Source organism: Aulostomus chinensis, chromosome 16 (genome assembly GCF_037954235.1).
Source record: "Aulostomus chinensis isolate RoL2024-O1b breed Wild chromosome 16, RoL_Achi_v1.0, whole genome shotgun sequence".
Taxonomy (NCBI): domain Eukaryota; kingdom Metazoa; phylum Chordata; class Actinopteri; order Syngnathiformes; family Aulostomidae; genus Aulostomus; species Aulostomus chinensis.
In genome coordinates this window covers 10,233,466-10,253,769 of record NC_141335.1, presented here as the reverse complement: position 1 = coordinate 10,253,769, position 20,304 = coordinate 10,233,466, and the positions used below count along the sequence as shown (strand labels likewise).

Below are 20,304 nucleotides of genomic sequence, written 5' to 3'. Positions count from 1 at the left end.
ACATCTTAAAGTCTTGCTCTTGTCTTGGTGTTAATACACTTCAGTCTTGGTTATGACTTGGTCTCAGATTAGAGGGTGTTGACGACAACACTATACGCCAGTATATACCGGTACACAACAGAATTGTGTATGTACTGATGTTTAAAACTTGACCATCCACTGTTGCTGCTGTTACAATGTCAATGTCCCAGCTAATCCTATGTTGTCTTATTTTAGTTCACCGAATCTCATCTCATTTTACATTATTTTAAGAAGAACTGGACTAAAAGAGCACACATAGAGACAATATGGATGATATATGAGTATAAATGTAAATACAGGTACCTTAACTCTAAGAGAGTAAAAGTAAACTTCTAAAAAAGTTTTAGCTCAAAATTTAAATCAGATTACTGTATGGCAGCGCTGAAGTGAAGGGCAGTGACTTCTCACAAACAAGAACCTCAAACTTTTATTTTATTTATTTTTTTAACATAATCCACAATTTGTTTAGTTTCACTGACATCAACCCGCATTTTTCATTGCTTTACGTTGAGGCTATTAAATGCGAATTCATCCATCTTAAATAAATGTCATTCTTTCTGCTTTTACAAAAACACTATATCCGTTAAATCTGTTGGCTAATGTATCTGTCCGACAACCAGAAATGGATTTTAATTAGGGTAAAAATCTCCCCACGCAAATTCCCGATTAGAGTCGACGGATTGAGTTATTATGATTAAGCTCAGTGTTTATGGACGAATGATTTCAACCCACCTGTAAATCAATAAAGGACACCTCAAGGACCATTTTCATGAGGAATAGCCTGCGTAGCATTGTAGGGTTTCTCCACCTTCTTCCTGCTGATTAATTACATTCAATACTAGAGTTGAGCTTAGTCATTTAGTTTGTGTAGAGAAGCATAAGCTGCTTTAATACCCGTCTCAGGCTCACATATGGCTTTTAATCCCAAATAGTCCCACCTGAAATGCTACATCAGAACCTTTTAGGAGTAATAAATCATCAAGCGTACACTCATGTGGAAGTTTTTCAATCATTCATTGAGCATCAAGTTCTTTGCTTGTGTTTAATTGAGCAAGAACCTTTCAGCATCGACGGTCTCGCAGATGGAAAACACCTCATACAGTACAATCGCTCGGGCGCAAGTTCATCATTCACCTTTCTTTTCATATGACAGTGTCACTCGACTTGCTGTATTTTTACAATTAATTTCTCATCAAGGGGTTTATGGCAAATGAAAATCATATTCTTTCTTGGTTTATCATAAAATATGTGCAAGCAATCACCAGTAAAAAGTATGAGTTTGACCTCCATCTTTATGTAGCATATTTATGGGAGAGGACTCGATCAGATTTTGTGGTTCACTTACTTTCAGGATAGTTTGTGTCCCATAAAAACAAAACTTTGCATAATAGTAATAATAAAAAAAGAAGCAAAGGCATATCTCTGCTTGTGTCACTAAGAATACCTCTCAAACCTTCCTCCTTGTTTCTTTACATCGCATTATTCATTTAAAGCCTTGATATATTTTTTTTTTTATCTAAATTGGTTTTGGAGGAAAGAATCATCGTTTGTGATGTCATTGATGAATTTATACCTTTTTTTTTTTTTTTTTTTGGAATGAACTCTGGGTTATTTTTACTTATTATTCCAACAGCTCATTTAGCTATCGCGCTAATGAAATTACTTTGTATTGATTGTTGTTGTCCCGCAAAAAAAAAAAAAAAAGACAAAAAGTGCACTCCAGCAGAAGTCAATTAAAACATTAACAATTATGAACTGACTCAGATTCTATTGATTTTACAACAGTTTTATATTCAGTCTTTGCTGAAGGTCGTTTTGGAGACTATTTCAAGCACATGGTGCAGAAAATATAAATGCCTTCTTCCTGGAGTCACTTGGAGCTTTAGGAACGGCCATGAGTTCAGCAGCCTCGGTCAAGCTTCTTAACACTATTGATTCCCTCCATATTCATGAGCCGTTACGTCTGACTTCATGTGGACGGACCGTTTAACCTCCCCACACTTTAAATGATATTGATGATGTTGACGATGACGATGACGATGATGATGATGATGATGATGATGAAGTTGGCTCGGTCATCAACGGGATCCTGGTCTCATAATAAAAAGCTGAATCAGATCATTGTAGCCAGTCTCAGTGAGTCCAGAGGTTTTTGGTTTTCTTGGTCGCTTTTTTTTCCCCTCCCCCTCTCACAGTGTTTATGCTTTCGTTGATTCAATCTGGTATCAAATTCTGTTTTATCTTTACTTTTTTCACTGAAGAATAAAAGAGATTAGAAATAGCTTGGATCAGATACATGAGATCAGTCTGGGGTAAAACCAGGTGGTCAGATGTGGGCAGATCCATCACGTCAATCTTGTTGATGTGTGTGTGTGTGTGTGTGTGTGTGTGTGTGTGTGTGTGTGTGTGTGTGTTTAAACTGTATTTAAACTAACAGGATTTACAAAATAAAGGTCATACATCATGGTGTCACACTACCACAAGTCACTGTAACAGCTCAATGTTGCATACACACTTACACCCCCCCCCCCACAAACACACACATGCACACACACATGCACACACAAGCACAACCAGTGCAACATCCACAAGTGATCAGATGGGCAACTTTTCACATCTTGGCAGCCATGATACACTTCTCGCACTTGTGAAACGCTCACTAGAAATATACTGTTTAGACTTTCCAAATGGTTCACCAGCTGCTAAGAATTCGACGTGCATGTCACAGGTCAGAGAGACACAACACCAAAGTGAGAGTTTGCTTAATTAGAGTCAATCATGCCGACTCCGTGTCATTATGCACTCACCCAAGAGCCAGAATAACCTGGATGAGCCTTGATGTTACGAAAGAGGTCACAAAAATAGGGATTTTTGTCAATAAAGAAACAACAAATATCCCAGCAAACATAGCCACGAACACACTAACCTCTAAGAAAAGGCAGATACACGTTATGACCGCCCCCATCCATCTTTGTTGTTAATGTCTGATCATCAATACGCACTCAAAAATGAAGGAAATGAAACATTCGTTGACTGAACCCTTTATCTTGAAAGGACACTATATTTTTCCTCATTCAGAATCACTGGGAAACACTTTTGAAGAATTTTACCTCAAGGCTTCAAAATCTAGATGTGCACATTATGACTAAAAGAAAAGAGACAAAGTGATATAAAAAAATCCTTGAATTTTGATTCCCCATTTTTAAGAGAGTAGAAGATAATGTGTCTGGTTTGTGTCTCTGAATCTGATTTACTACGTTTTTTTTTTTTCATTTTGTTGATTTGACTTACTGTTTATTGTTGTCGTTCTGATTTACACTTCAGGGCCACTGTACAAAAAGGAAGGACTGAAGGAAAAAAAATGATGTGCATAATATAACTGCTTACCGCCAAGAAGAATGGGGATGTTTTTCATTTGATCCATAAATTCATCATCTCACAGTGATGAATTTGCATGTTTTATTTCACTAGTATTGATGCTCTCCGACTACAACAATACAAATGAAATCAAAAGTCAAATTCTGCACCAACTCAAAACCAGCAGTCTCTGAGTCTGTCTCTCCTAAATCTTGTTAAACCAGTGCTCCCAAATCTGCTTATGGAGTGGGTGGACAAACATATTTTTGAGTGTGTGTTTGTGTGTGTGTGTGTGTGTGTGTGTGTGTGTTTGTGTGGGCAGAGAACGCCCAATCACAACTTTGGGGGGCGCCAGAGCGCAAGAAACAAGGAAGAAGAGAGGTTGAGGTGGTGGTGGAGGGGGGGAACGACCACAACTCATGGGTTAATCTTCTCCGGGAATCGCGTTATGACTCCAGCCGTCTCCAGACTCTCCTCTCCCCGCTACGTGATGTGTGTTTAGCGGGGTGGGTGCGCTTACCACCTGTCAGGAATGGTAAGAAGGCTCTATCACAGAAGACCGCGCCGACCTCCTTTTACTTTCCCTCACGTTTTTTTTGCTTATGTGTTTTTTGTTTATTTTACGGTCACCTAGTCAAGCAAACGCGGACAACTTTACCGGCTGAGCGAGTGAAAAGTGACGCACAAAAAAAACAAACAAAAAAAAAAAACTGGCAGCGGGGAGATTTTAAAACGGAGTCACCCGGGGAGGCTCCGACCCCTCTCGCTTGGAAGATTAGAGGGTTGACGCCGTCTGAAGGACACTGAGAACAGGATTAGGTCTAACCTACTTCTCATCACTCTTACATCTTGTCCTCTGAATATTTGCGCAATGACCTTTGGTGCACTTGGAATAAAGCGGGTGCGCCAGTGAGGTAAGAGAATATTGTGATTGTTGAGTTTTCTCACGGCTGCTGGAGGTGGTGGTGGTAGCGGGGGGTTGCGTGTGACATGATGGGAAGTTGTAGCAGCTAGAATGGTTATTTTACGCACGGTTGCTGTTGCGATTTTTCTTCTTTTTTTCTTCTTTCATGACATTTCGAGCGACACATGTTTGATTGACACAATGTTAATTGAGTGTTATCCCTCTGTTGCACGCTGCTATATCGGGCGCCCACGCACACACGCGCCCTGATGATCCATAAATGCAGAATGTGTGTTCCAAATCACACCGATCGATCCTCCAGATGCAGTACAGTATATTCGGGTTGTTCCGGTGTGAAATGCCTTGACCTGCTCACGATCAGGGCTACAAAAAATATTTGTGATCTTTCCGTCCTCTTGGGAACACGACAAGGAGCTCTCACCACGCATGAGACGCCACAAGATATAATATGGAGTTGCTTCTGACAAGACAGGCTTTTCATTTCTTGGGATCAACAAAATAAATAAAATACTGTGGCATTTCGAAAGTAAAAAAAAGTGTCTTGATCCACTGAGAGGACAGTATTAGAATCTTAACAGTGTAGTTGGCTTAAAATGGTGGATGAATTCTTGGAAAATGCTTAAAAAAAATAGTCTGGAGTCAATGAAGCAAAAGTGCACTTACTCCTGACTGAACAACTGAGTGCACAGAAAGTTCACTTTATTGCAGACGGTAACCCACTGTCCTCTTATCTATTTGATGGTAGAATCAAACTCTCCAACAATCTAATACTGCACTTCCACGTTTGCAGTATATCCTGAAACATTTAAAGTCTCTCTGAGGACTTATTGAACCAAACTTGACATTAAAAAAAAAAAAAAGTCCCTCTTTTTCTATCCTCTCCCACTTGAATGTTCAAGCTTCACCGGAGACACTTTCAGTCACTCGCCGGGGAAATTGTAATTTTTCTCTGCGCAGAGGGAAAATCGTATTTAAAGAGGCGAGCCGGCAAGTGTGATTTGTGACATCACAAATATTTTTGAAGCTGATTTTGATGCAGAAGATTTAGCGAGCACAAGTTTGATGTGGGAACTTAAAGCCTGCGGGTCATAAATGATGAGAACAGAGCTCACTTATGGCATTAAAAACATACTCGCATATTCTTGCTCTCTGGAATTTTGAAAAAAGTTGTCATTTTTAAGTATTTTATTGTGGTAATTATAGTTTTTTTTTCTGGACAAACGAAGTCAGACACACAAGTGTTTTTTGGTGTATTTTTGTGTATCGTAATCCACGCGTGGAGGGAATCTTCAAGTGTTTGAGTGATAAGATGCAGAGCACTGATACATATATTCATCTAGAAATACTCCACTGTACTGCTCCAGGTACTGTACTCTAGCATAGCTCCATGTAATGTGGAGAACCGCCCCGTCATCCTATTCTAGCAGGATTAAGACACCATCTCTCTTCTTCTCCTGCTTGTATTTTGTTTTATGTGAACTGCACTCACCAGCAGCTACAGGTTTAGGTAGTGCACGCAGAAGTGTTGAGGGAATACTTAAAAAGCATTGCTGCAGGATGTCTTTGTCAGTATGGGTTGGGCTACTAGCACCCAGAGGCTCACGTTTGGAAGATGAGTGATAAAGAGTAGCCAAGCTAAGGCCAGTTGGACTCCATTGATATTCTGACTGTGTCTTGCTCCATAGGCAGCCCATTGTCATGGCTTGCACAGTGGGATAGCATCTAATGATTGAGGAGTATGGAAGGGGTTTGAAACCAGCTTGGAAAGAAACTAAAGCTTCATTTATTGAAGGTTAAAGATTTGCCCCCACACTAAAGGCTGATCGTGTGTGTGTGTGTGTGTGTGTGTGTGTGTGTGTGTGTGTGTGTGTATTGTGAAAGAGCATTACGAGGATCTGGAAGGTCTAACATCTGTTATGGCTGTTCCTGTTTCACGAGTGACTTTACAAACAGCTTGATGGTCACTTAGTCTGGGTTGAATTACAGGATTTTATACAGGCTTAATCACCACCAGTCTGACCTGGTCAGTGATAGTGTGTAGCACAGTAATCTGGAAATATATGACAAGAACACACTCCTGCTGGCATAAAGTGGATGTATATATTTTTTTCTCTTTTTTTGTGCGTAAGAAACAGCTGCTAGCTCCCTTGCCTTCATGTTTGTTTACTCTGCAGAATTATTTTTGCACTTTCGTGAGCATGTGGTTCGTTGGCATGGAGTGACAGGACGTGATGTCTTAGATTTAAGGCTTTGACATCAATCAACCTTGATTGTGATGTTACTGATGGAATTTTGTGAATTTAAGAGACTTTTTTTTAGTCGTTACAATGCTTGCCTTTGCCCATTTAGCCATTATATCCAAATATTAGTGATGACTATCAAAAAAAATCTCCTTTGGCGCAGTCACTGAATGTGTGAGCCCCACTTTTCAGTTGTTTAGTCTTCGCAAAATCTTGTTCTGGCTTTTAAATGTACTGATATGTAAATAGAGTTTGCAATAGTCTAGGACAGTGTCGCTGCAAAAATGTGTCACGGGAAAAAAAGTCATCTGATTATTTTTGAATAACAAATCAAGGAAAATAGAGTAAATTCTATCCTTTCATGTGTCAGTCAGCCAGCTATAGTGGCAGGCTGATCCATCCTTTTTTATCCACAATTATCACCTGCTGCACTCATTTTCTTGCTCCGTGCTGTTGTTGTGTCATATGTCGACGGTAGAAGCCATCAGATGCTGTTTGTGTGAGTGGAAATGTGATGATGATGATGATGGTGATGGTGACGATGGTGGTGGGGTTTGTGAGACAGCCAGGGATCATGTTCGGGATTTGTTCGTGCAGTCGAACATAGCACGTTTGTTTGTGCTGTCATTAAAATGAACCCTTCTTTATGACTGTTTTCTTATTGCTCTTGACGGAGTGTGTAGCGCCGACGCAGATTCGCAGACCTGATTTGCCTAATTTGTAATTGCAGGCTTATTGAACAAAATAACACCTGGTTTGTTTGGAGCCCTATGTGGCTCCTTTAATTTCTTGTACCCTGACGGCATGAATATAAGACGAGGTATTCGAGCGGCGCAGATGCACCCCAGGTTTCAAATGGTGCATCTTCAATAACATACAACGTCAGGTGCCACACTGTGTGGCCGTTCAGTCTTCGGAAGATTCATGGCCAGCCAAGTAGAAAGATTTATCTGTCGTGAGTGCATGAAATTGCAATGCTCTGCAGTATTCTGTCCAGGGCTGGTGAGAGAGACAGATTCTCCATAGCTGTGGGAAATAAAGAAGCAACAGTGAGGAATCATGCACAAAAAAGCTTGTGCTCTGTGTCAGGTAGAAGTGATCAAGGCTGTTATCCTTTTTTTATTTTTTGAAAGAGAGAATGGAAATAAGCACAAAAGACTAACCACGGGGGAGTAGCAAAGAAATTCATCTGAAGAGTCGAACAAATAAGGGTTACTTTAGAAGAGTACTATGGAAGTTGACATACTGAAGTGCAAAATTTACAGGTTGTTGCAGTAGGAGGATTGCATTCTCAGCTTGTCACTGATTATTTTTTCCAACTTTTGAGGTATTTTACCTTTCAAACTTGCTGCCGCCTGCTGTAAAAGTCTCTCTTAATTTACATTTTTACAGTTTAGTTTTAGGATTTTATTTAGAGAGATTTTGAAAACAATGTGTGTTAATAAGATGTTGAGATGTACTGAGCAGTCTTAAACCTGAGCGTCAGTCTTTCTTCCTCCAGTCGAACGATGTCTCAGCTGTGTTTTTTTCGCTTTCATGGGTGAAAGTATGAAAGTTATTTGTCAGTGTGCTCAAGAGGCGAACCGATGGGCTGAATTTGTAACATCACAAATATTTTGGATGCTGATTCTGATCCAATATTCAGCACAGACACAAGTGTAATGTGAAATTTTGAAGCCTCCGGTACACAAACTGTGTCTTAATGGAGTTTAATGTGAGGTAGGAGGCGTCTAGTGTCCAGCAGTTAAACGTATGAGATGAGAAATATTCGTACGTTCATGTTATCTTGAACTTTTAATAAGGGAGAAGAGTATGAAGGGCTTTATGGATTCCAATGAAAGAAAGTCAGACGCATCTAAACGAGTATTTTTGTGTCTTGGTACATGCGTGGATGGGGATCTCTTAATGAGAGGGCGATCTTCAAATATTTCCAGCTGAATGAAACTGGATCCTGTACCACACTGTTCATAAAAGTTGAAAATCTCGTTTCTTTTTAGGGAGGAAATGGAGTGGTAGAGGAATGAGTCCTAAAACGTGGAGTAAATTGGAATCCAATTCCCTCATCTCAAAGCCAGAAGTTTTTTGTTTCGTTTTGTTTTTTTGTTTCTGAATGAGTTACTGGTTAAAAGCCTGAAATAAAGCCTGTGATTAGAAAAAGATTTACAAATTTTAACAACTTTTGTGTTCCACAGCATTCACTTCGCCAGTGAATTTTAGTTGCTAACGAGTGGCTAAATGAGACTACAGAGCTTGTCGCACACATTAAATGTCATTATGCCAAAAACAGAGGAAAATAATGCTTTTATGTTGGGGTTCATTCATAGCGTAACATCAACTTTGTACTTCTACTGAACGGATTTAGTCTTGAAAAAAACAAAAGTTGTATTTTTGATCACCGTAGAGCTTGTTTTTGAAAGAAAAAAAATCCCATTAGCTTTTGGTTGAGGGAGCCCAGGATGGCCCAACAGTTCCAGCCAACACTGACAGTTTCTTTCTCCGCTTAAAATGTCAGCTTACAGTTGGTGGTTTTGGGGTTTGTGTCTCTCTGCGAGCCAGTGTTCGTATGCATTTCAGTTGTGTTTCTCTTCTCCAGCATGGTGCTATATCTTCTCTGTCTCAATTGCAGGAGTTGCTTTCTCTTAATAAAAACTTTCATTCCTATCCTATCAATTAGTTGCAAAGCAGGACCGTCATTAGCCGGATAAACTAGCTTGAGAAACCTGGTGATCGTGTTCAGGTGGCTACACTCAGAGATGACACCCTACGCTGCATCTGCCAGGACAGTGTCAACATATGTATGGTACCACACGTGATAAAGCACGCTTGGATGCATGCATATTTTTTTATCACATCATATTATTTCATGATAAAACATCACAAAAATGTATTATGTTGTCAGTACAGTACAATTTGGATGTATTTGTTTTGGGTGGACCCGTGATTAGCTGTCACTAATGAAGAATGCATGCTGAGATTAGTCACTAGGTTTTCTTAGTGGTTTCTATTCAAATGCCTGTTTCTGCACTAAATATTGTGGCCATCAACTGTAGCAGAAATCTGTGTCCGGGTCTCCGCTGAAGCATGAAGGCAGATGATTGCATACACTATGTGGTTATCTCAGTCTGGCAACACCGATAGTCTCAAAATTAATGGGAAGAGAACTTGTTCGGAAAATGAAAAACCATGCATGTGAGTGCAATGCAGATCTTATCGGCTCTGTCCTTCTCTCTTCTCTTCTTCACCTTTATCTCTCCTTTCTTGTCATTCTGAGATATAATGTCTAGTTATGTTCTCTATATTCTCCATTTTTCTCAGATAACGACTCATTATTGTAGATTTGGTTACAGACAGACTTAAAAAATAACACAGTTTTGCCTCAGTTTCAGTGCCTTCACCTCTTTGTTTCTGACTTTGCAGGGGTGTCTCGAAGAATACTTTGATATTTTTAAAATCACCAGTCTTTCTGTGAAGATAAGAGCAACAGGCAGTTGTTAAATTTGAATACGAAAGTGCCAGGAATCTTATTGTAATTGCTCAGATTGTTCTGATTATCTGGAACTCAGAATCTGCAAGAGCTACAACAATCAAACTGCGCGCAGGTCTCAACTGCTTCTCCAATTAAAAACTAAACTAATCAACCTGACAGTGATAATGTAATAATTACTTTAAAGCTTTGGTTCGTATTTATAGATCCATGAGTCATAATTTTCAAATTCTTTGTTACTGCACTCCTAGATAGGCCACACCTATTTGAGCCTGTACACAAATAAAGTAGTCAGTCCTTTCCCTCCAGCTGAATGAAGTTGTACAAATGGTATCAATTATTTTTTTCCGTTTTTAATAGTATTGTTAAAATCAGCTGAGTTTACCTTAATTTATGAAATGAGGTATGTCATAACTGAAATACTTCCTGACCAAAATATTCCTGCATACAACAGAAGATTAAATAAAGTTAAATAAAAGCTCTACACTTTTGAACCACAGTTTTTTTAATGAGGAAATTCAAAAGAAATGTTCTGCTATTGATGGCCATAGTCACAGCAAACTTTGAAATAACACTAGACATTGGCAGCTTGCAGCAACAAGGCAGCTAGGCTAATTGTTGCAGTTAACGCTAGCAGAGAGTGCAAGCTGAATGAGGTTGTGGTTTCTATGAAAATTAAATTTGCGTTTAACTAATGCCAGTATGTGTTTGCTGGTGGCGAATTTCTGGATAATTTGTCAAGTGGGAGTGTTGTCAACACCACCAGGAGTGCAGCTAGCGTTCCTTGCAACTTGCTAGCATGCCTTGCTACGCATTAGTAGCCGTAAGCAGCCACAGACAACATATTAGTGTTGGGTTGACCACTAGGCTATACAGAGCAGTGGTTCCTAACATTTTCTAACTCAGGTCCCACTTTTAAGTCTCAACAATTTCCTGCGGGCCACCTGCGATGGCTATAGAATGTTAATGTTCCCTGTTGCTAGCCAGCTATCCGTCCTTACACTCAAGTTTCAGCCATCGGCCTCAAACGTAAACAAGTCAAACGCAATGTGGTCCTGCTGCAAAGTGGACCGGCCGATAACAACAAAATTTCCTATCTGTCATTTGCTTGTCGCTTGTCTAATACTTGAAGGAAAACATAAAATAATGAAAATAATATTTTAACATTTTATTATTCTTTTAACACTTGCAATACCTTCGTGGCCCACAGGTTGGGAATCACTGATATAGAGATTCGATGACCCCAGAGCAGAAGTTTTAGTCTCGCGTAAAAGATGCTTCAGATAAACTTAACAGGTGTTCAACAACAGCAGCGTCTAATCTTTTCTGGATTCTGACACCAGCAAAAACTGTGACAAGTTTAAACCTCTTGACTGTGCAATTTTTAGAATCTCACTTGACCTCACTTAGTGGGTCTCCTGACTGATTGAAACCAAGTTTCAGGCGGCATTACAAAATCTTAAACTGATTTTGATTTTAAACATTTATATCTGAACTCTAAGCTTTTTATTGGTTATAGAAAGACTGTATGCCGCTGTGAGAAGAGTTTCAGATTTGGGAGGTGCTCCAGAGAAGAGGTCAAAAGTTAACTTTGGCAATGAGGAGTATGAACGTACTCATTAAAGGAGTTTAAGTCAAACCCTCCAGCTACCAGGTCAGTTATTTATTTACAATTGCCTGTCAAGGTCAATGTGGATGTTAAAGCTGCCATCATCAGTATAATGAGGCTTGAGTTTAAATTTTACACTCACAATTGCCAAACAATTCCCGAACATCTAGGTTACACTTTCGGCAGCATTGCACAAATTATAAACATCAAGACCCAAGGCAGTCTGTTGAGGCCTGTGAAGGATTTTATTCTCAGAGGCATGAATCTTGAAGTGCATGACATGCACGCCCCCACCTCGCCAATAAAACATCTCCAAATTCTCATGCTGTCTTGTTCTCTCTGAGCATACACTCAAACGCTCCGGCGCACAAAACAAAGCTCTCGTTAAATATCTATTTCCAGCCTAAAGGTGTGTAGTAAAGAGCGCGCAATGCTGTAGAGCTCGGAGGCAACTGCAGGTTTTTGGAGCATGATGTTTAAGTAGACCACCCCCCACCCCCCCACCCCCATCCTCAAACACACTCACAAACAGAGGGAGAATAAGCTGCTTAATTTAAATTAACAGGATTGAAAGATACAGATTGTCTAAAAAAAACAGTATAAAGGGTATTTCTCTGAAACATGGAGTGAGAATATAAGCTGGAAAAGCTGGTTTGACTGGCAGTCTGATTTAACTACTTGTAGGCAATGATTATCCTGACAGAAATATCTCGGACTGTGGCTTTTTCCTGACATTCCCTATGGGCTGTAAAAACGTATGACTTTTCATATATACAGTTCATATGAATCATCAAATTAAAGACATCTGATAAATTTTCCACAGGGCAGAGGATAATTGTTGCTTCATAGGTGATACTATGGTTTTTTGTTTGTTTTTTTGGTGTAGCTTGTTGAAACGCCGTAGCACTAGCATCCTTGATTTGATTTTGTACATGCAAGACATTGGTTACAGTTTAATTGATGAAAAAGCAAACTTGAAAATGCTCTTTTGTTTGTTTTTTTTTTAATTGAGGTTGAGTTGAGCTTCGGTGTTTTTGATTGTGAAACGCTGAATTATAAACTGGCCTCTTCGGAACAAAACATTTGATACTTTTCAACAACAGCTATGGCTGCCGCATTACACTTTCTGTCTCCTTGGTTCTTTCAGTAATTAGAAATGCATAACTTTAAGACACCAAATTTAGTTTTAAGCAACATTACACTTTGGATTCTTATTACAGCTGCATTTCAGATGGGTTAACATAAAACAAATTACGTAAAACGAGTTACTTAAGTGGAGCGCTCGCCTGCGAAAATCTTAACCACTCAGGAGAATGAGAGAAAAATGAACTCATGAAGGAGGACATGAAATTGATGGGCTATGAACATAAAGAATGCTCCAGTTTAGATAAAGAAACTGTTACATGTCCTTCTTCCCAACTTTCTGCAGCTCTTTACTACATAAATACAGATCGTATGTACCGTATTTTCCGCACTATAAGGTGCACCTAAAAGCCTTTAATTTTCTCAAAAACCGACAGTGCGTCTTATAATCTGATGTGCCTCATATATGGATCAATATTGGTTAATTATGGCTACCGTAATCAGGGGGTGTCGCCGAAGTAACAGCAGTAAAAACGGTAAAGGGGAATTCCAGTCCCACACCATTTGTGTGTGTATAAAGACCCCAAAATTGCACCTTTCAAGAAACCCGCTTATGACGAAGAGTTCAAACTCAAGGTTATCAGTCACGCAGCTAGCGGTAGGTATGGTACCGTATTGTGAATGCACTAACTTGTTTTGGGAGTGAACGGAGTTGTCAGAACGTTGGTTTGTTTTCTATTAATAAAGTTTGACTGACTGACTTATCTGACTGTTTTGTTGACATTCCCTTTAGCGCAGCTCCACCTAGTGGATGCATAACGCAACCCCAACCACTACAGTAGTTTTTATTCTGTGCGCCTTATAATGCGGTTGCCCGACATATGAAAACAGTTTTAAAATAGGCCATTCATTGAAGGTGCGCCTTATAATCCGATGATCCTTATAGTGTGGAAAATACGGTAGGTTTTTTATGTCAAGTGTTATCACAAAATATTTCATGTGAGTTGATATCAGTTGCTATCAACTGAAGAATCAGTATTTAGTTCAGGGTAAAAGGCTGATTTTTGCTGAATGAAAGGTGTGGAAGACAGGAGGCCAGTGTGGAGCTTTGTACAAGCCTCTAGAGGCTTTGTTCCCACCGTGCACAGTTTTTGTCATGTACTGCACTGTGCTAAACAAATAAACTAAACTAATTGTTAATACTTGTGCTTAACTGCCACGGTCACACCATGAAAAGCACTTCTCACTCATCCGAGGCAGAATTATATATCTTTTTTTCCAACAGTAAAATATCCAAGAGTAAAATGCGTTGTCCTTTTCCTTGATAAAATCAATATTTCAGCTTAAGAAATGTAAACGCTGCAGTGTCATACAGCACACATGTCAAACGGCAGCCAGTAGGAACACAGGAAATGATAATTTCAATAAATAAACAATATGTAAGCTTCAGTTGTGCGACAAATTGCATATCCCTGTACTCTGTACACAGACGGTAGCTCATCTCTGCACAAGTCCTCTGAAAATATTGAGTCCATTATTTTCCACTCTTATAATTAGAAATACCTCAGTTGTGATACTGTCATTTTACCAAATATTGTTGATATGGCAGACTCGCTCAGTCATGACAGAGTTTCTTACATTCTGTGTTTTCCAGTGACTCGCAACCTTTGTAATGTTGATTTCTAATTATGGGAAGTTTGCACTGGCTGAGACGCCTTTTTCTAGTTCACTATGATGTTCTGCGGACAGTCAGTTCTTAAAAAGAACGATTATCTCCGAGTGTATTTGATGTCAAACAAGAGGCAAGTCATCAATTACATTTTCTAATTTGCTAATTAGTATTATACAAGATCAGTACTCGTAAAATATCAAAGACAGTTAGGGGAAGTAATAATGGAATTACATCTTAATTTATCTGAGCAGCAGAAATACATTATAAGAAAGGTCCTAGACTTTTACTGGTATTAGAATTCGCCGACAAATAAATACATTTGTGCATCAACTGCAAGTTCTCTGCAAGAGAGATAAGGCGCAGAAGAAATCACATGTTGGAGTTGGATAGAGAAAACAATTTCTCTGGATGAGCATACTTCTGCACTCTCTCCTCAGCAATGCCAAAAAAATACGATGAGCAACTAACCCTGTATAAAATGTGTTGTCAACACAAACTGAAAGCTGAAACATGCACCATAGCATCATTGCTTTGTCACGTCAAGCTCTGTTGATGATAACGCCGCCGCCGCCGCCGCCGCATGTACTGTAGGTGAAGAAAAATTTTTGGTGGCACATAAATACGTCATTGTCCATCCTGCCTTCAAAATGTTAAAAGATTTCGAAAAACTTCCAAAATTTGTCAAGATAAGTTGTTTTTCTAGTAGACGACTTGCAGAGCAACTTCACCGCCAACCGATAAGGGCTGAAACACACTCTGTGTCCGGGATGCATGATGAGCGACTGTCACCGTGTGATGCAGCTCTTGTTTTCTTTTTGCAGGTATGTAAAATGACAGAATCTCAATAGAAATTGGTTGCAGGGCGGCTAGAACAAAGCCAGTGAAGCTGATCGAAAACCACTGCTGTGCACCACTAATGGAACACGTTACACGGCTCCAGTGTGTTCCAGGTGTAATTCTACATTCTCACTTGCCCTCCAGCATGCCCTTGTTCACTTGTCCTTAGGGAATCTCTGCTGCTCAAATTCTCTGGAAATCCAAGTATATTTTTGCAAGATCCATATGAAACACAATGATTATTTCAATTGGCGTGTATCACCCACAGTGCACTGCAGTACCACGTCACTTCCGCCATATAATTTCAGCAACAACCATCATTAGAAGCTGAGTTTTCAAAACTTGGTTTGTGGCTGCACCAAACCAATTGGATCGATTGTAAGAAAAAAAAGTCTGAGCAAACAATCTCTCCTCTACTGTGTGATGACTACTGATGACAGAGTGAGTGGGTGCCATTAATACCCCCCCCGCGCTCCCCGTGCCAACTTTCCCAATTCCACCTCCATGTATGCATGTGTGCTGTTACATCATGCCAGGGGCTGAAGGGAAGTAGAACAACTAATGAAACGCAGGTTTCTTCTAGTTCCACCTACTGTGTAGTATTAACATATGTGCAATGTGTTGAGCGGGCAGGCGTGTGTGTGTGTGTGTGTGTGTGTGTGCGTGTAGTCCTGTGTCATGATCAGGCCAAAGAAAATGAAGGGTGACACAGAACCACTTTGAGGTGGAGGACTTTTCCCCTCTAGAATCCTGTGAAGGGGACATTAGCATATCAATTCGCTAGCCACACAACGCCGTTCCAGCCGAAAAGCAACGCGGTGTGTTCGTGCTCCTCGTAAAAAAGAGTTAATTTACATGGTGGGAACGGTGACCTAGCGGAGCCAGCTTTATCCTAATCAAATGGTCAAGAGGTAGGCTGTGTGACTTATTGTGGGTTCCACTTTCAACTGGCCTTGAAATCATGATTGAAAATTCAATCATGTGATCTTCAAGTGCTGTGTCCTCTCTGCAAGAATAAGAGCGGAGCCTCATCGTCGAATCCAAAATCAAGATACATGAAGATGGAGATTAAATGATGGGAGGAACTAATTATATTTAATTGTACTTTTTTGTGTTCATCTATATTCTGCATACAATGATTCTCAGAATTTAAAGTTTTACCCCACAGCCTCTGTCTCTTATTTTTTAAAGCTAAATTATATTAAATTACAGTTCTTTTTTTGTTTGTTTGTTTTTTTGTAAGTAATAAAATGATAAGGTCAAAGGCAGGAAAGATGTTAGCAATAATACCATTTTATTAAATTTCCCCTTTTACTCTCCACAAAGGAAAGATTATCAGGATTCGGGACATATTCAGGTCCACTCTGGCAACTTTAATCCTGCTAAAAACGAGTCACGTTCGGTCTCTGTGTCAAATTCACCAGATACGTCACAGAGTGGGTCTTGTCTTTCTTTTTTTCCCCAGTGTATGGATCAGTGATCAATGGGGCTGCATGCAGCTCAGTGAAATACAATTTTACTTTTACTTTCAATATAAAAAAAGGAAAGTAAAATGTGGCACTCAATGTTAATTTTAAAGTGGGCTGCCGCACAAAGGGATCAATCTGACGCATGTTGCGGCGCTATTTGATCCGTCTCAGCGGACAACAGAGAAATGTCTGAGTCATGTTCACCCCCTCCCCTCCTCCATTTATGGAAGTCATGGATTGAATATTAATCAGAGTAATTGTGAGTGATATGGCCTCAAAAAACATAAATCATAAGGGACATCATTGTTTTGACGTTTTCTGATAATTAGTTCGGATGAAGTAGAGCCTGACTTTGTCAAAACCAATACAGGGCCTCATCTGTAACTTTTCCCATTACCATCAAGCAAGGACAGAACTGGTGAAAGAAAGAGCCATAGACCTTTTTTTTTTAAAAATTTCCTTTACACTGTTCGTTAGTCAGTGCCAATCATTTACACCAACCAACTTGACATTCTTTCCATTTTTGAAAGTGCTTCATATTTCTGTCAGATATAAATTAGATTACTTGTGTGTGGCGTTGCAGTGGTTCCAGCTGTTGCCTCACAGCACAAAGGTTCTGGGTTAGAACACCCTGAGTGTAGAATTGGTGTAATTCTCCCATGAAAGCTTTTATTTTCCTGATTTGTGAAAACCTGCCAATGAAAGCCGGTCCTGTTCCCACTCCGAGGAGAGGAGGAGTTTGCTCCATTTGTTTTTTTTTTCCTTTTGAGAGCCACTTTTGATGTTACAGACACAGTCGTCACTCCAAAAGGAAGTGATCCCTGTTGTCTCTGAGTGTCGTTGTCTCAAAAACAGCACAGGCTTTTTGCTCCGGGCTGTTTTTCAAACTCATTACTTGTATTGAGCAATTTTAGAGCAACTCTACTTGAACGCAGGCTGAATTTGTGGGAGAGATGACTAAAAGTTGCAGAAGATACGGAGGCAACAAGATTTCATTGCCTCCGTGTATATAATTGATGGCGGAGCTCCAACCGCCTATCTTATGTGGGTCATATGTCTAAATTAGCACATTCACCTTGTTTATGTTTTCCTGTCAATACCGATCAGAACTGGGACAACAAACACCGGCCTGAGCGCCTGTGGTGTTCCACCCCGCTTAGGCACATCATTGTGGATCTCCATTTTCCATGACACAATGGGAATACTGAAGGCTAACCAGAGCTATCACTATAGAGCTCTGCTGTCTGCGTTCATCGATCATACGTGGCTTCATGAATATAGCATCGTTCAACTCTACCAAAACAGAACATTTTTATATGATGAAAGCAAAATGTAGAAATAACTAAATGCACCTCTATGATGGTCAATTGTGATACTACCACGTGTGTCTTAGCGCCGCCCAGTGGTTAAGTGGCAGTAGTTTGTCCTGACCCCCAGGCACCGTGACAAAATGCCCTAACTTGTTTTCTGTATGTCTATTTGGCTACAAATGTGCCTCATCATGGTGGGTTACAAATAAAATGCATCACAGATATTATTGCATGCAGTCGCTGGTTTTTATGAATAATTCATTGTCTTCCCCGATTACATGCGATGTACATTCAAGTGGTGCTGTTTTCCAGACACTCGTGTAGCTCGCAGAGAATCATATGGAGTCCGTACAGTATCTCTGAATGCCAGATGACCTCTTGGTGCAGCAGCTAAACAGGGTGTGGGAATTTACCCGTCACAGTTAATCTGTTATTTATATTCCAGGTGTTCTCGCTGCAACCTGTATTTAACATAGCAGGCGTGCTGACATAGAGATAAGGCATGTGTCGCATTGTCAGAACAATTCAAACATAATCACAAAATACAAGCACCAAACATGAGCTGTTAGACTGACATGGTTCTATCTACTTGAAATAACGAACATAAGTTTTGCCAAGTGGATGGTTACCCCTAGCAACCGTGGCTTCCATTGACCGTTAAATTAAGTAACAGGATATGAGAATAACGGAATTTATGTTTAGTCCTAAGCTACATCCACTGGAGTATCTTTAAATAAGTAATAATGTATGAATAAGTGAATACCTGTTCCAGAAGGTGTCATCCTGAAACCAGGTGCAAGGTTTCCTCTTCAACTGTGAAGCACCACAGTACAACGAAAGCTGTTCTAAGATAAAAATGGAAGGAAATGAAAGAACATTACCTCATGTACGTCATTATTTTCCCCCCACTTAATGATAATCACTGTGGTCCCTAGTCCAAGCTGCTTTTCCCTTATTTTGACATTTTATATCAAGTATTTCATTAATCCTGCCTAGCAAGGAGCTGAGAACAGTGTTTGAACATGACAGGCTCAAGGGGATGAGAAGGGATGGGCTTTTAATGAAGAGGACAAGGTTTTAGCTCGGGAAAATGAACCCTAGCAAGAAGTGAGAATTACTTCTGTCACTTTGAAGTTAATTTGAGAAGCTCAATTAAATTGAAAAGTCCTATTTTTTCCCCTCCACTTTGCTCTGCTTTGCTGCAATCTTTGACCTCTTGCATAAAAAAGCCTTCCCCCGTGCCTTGGACTTGAGCTACTGCTGCATCCTGTTTTAAACGTGTAAAATGAGGAATTAGGTGCCTCTGCTGCATTGGGTATATCTGTGACATCTCTCAGCTGACAGCGGTGTGTAAATGCGTATGGTCAAGGGCCATTACCTCAGCAGTGAGTGGTAGTACATTGAATAAAATAAATGCCTTTTTGCTTCAGTGAAATAAGTGATTTCTTTTTCTCTCTACGTGAGGATAAACTATTTTCCAGCCACATAGATTTGAAATGCAGCCTGCCAGGAGAGTCCTTCAGTCCTTTCAGTACAGACAAAAACATGAGGGTTTTTATGGGTGGTTCTTTTCCTCACTGTCATCAGAGAATGCATTATTTTGCCAGGAATGGAAATCATAGATTATATTCTGAATGATATAGATTCAGCTGATAATATGAGCTCTCATTCCGGGTCATATGACCTGATGTACTAGAGGTTGCCCATATAAACTGTTTGGAAAAGGATACTTTTATTAAATACTTTTGAGTGGCTGAACTATCCGTCTGTCACCATCTATTACGGGCTAATTTCAAACAGTCAGGTCAAAGAACTGCTGTAGAAGCTGAAAGCCAGTTGGTGGAAGAATGGAAGCCCCCTGTGGTTTTCTTTGTTCTTTGAAATAAGAGAGATTCTCCAGTCCTGATGTAAATAATGCTATAGTAGCATCCATGCTAATCTCCTCATAAGCTGCCATTAGCCTGGCTTTCGTCACCTTGGTTGTTTACGCAATTTTGAAGTATTACTTTGGAAAAGGGGGATTTGTACGCTCACTTGCGTGAAAAAGAAAAGTGCACAATAATATGAATGTTGCCAGGGCGACTTCCTGTTTTGTTTCTTGCTTGTAACCCACTTATACTACAGTTTAGTCAGCCATATTAGCGTATGTTGCATCCATCACAATCTTCCAAAACCTAGTTTATCTGCTCCGACCACTTGATGGAAACGGACCTGATTCACGTTTCTTTTTCTTTTGTCTTTTCTTTTTTGGGAACTTTCAAAAGCTTGGCTTCACAGTGAGATGGAAACAGGGATAT

The 20,304-nt window shown here is 39.8% G+C and overlaps 1 protein-coding gene across 3 annotated transcripts in view; it reads left to right on the top strand.

Annotated features, from left to right (window-relative positions):
- Positions 1-3,821: 3,821 nt before the first annotated feature.
- The window catches only part of LOC147247430 (protocadherin-15-like), a 212,033-nt gene continuing 195,550 nt past the window's right edge, over positions 3,822-20,304 (top strand). For 2 of the 3 annotated variants that reach the window (XM_086181509.1, XM_086181507.1), the window contains exon 1: positions 3,822-4,292. The gene's annotated coding sequence lies outside the window, so the exon portion shown is untranslated. The remainder of the gene's footprint in view (positions 4,293-20,304) is intronic. The other variant, XM_086181508.1, reaches the window with a different exon arrangement.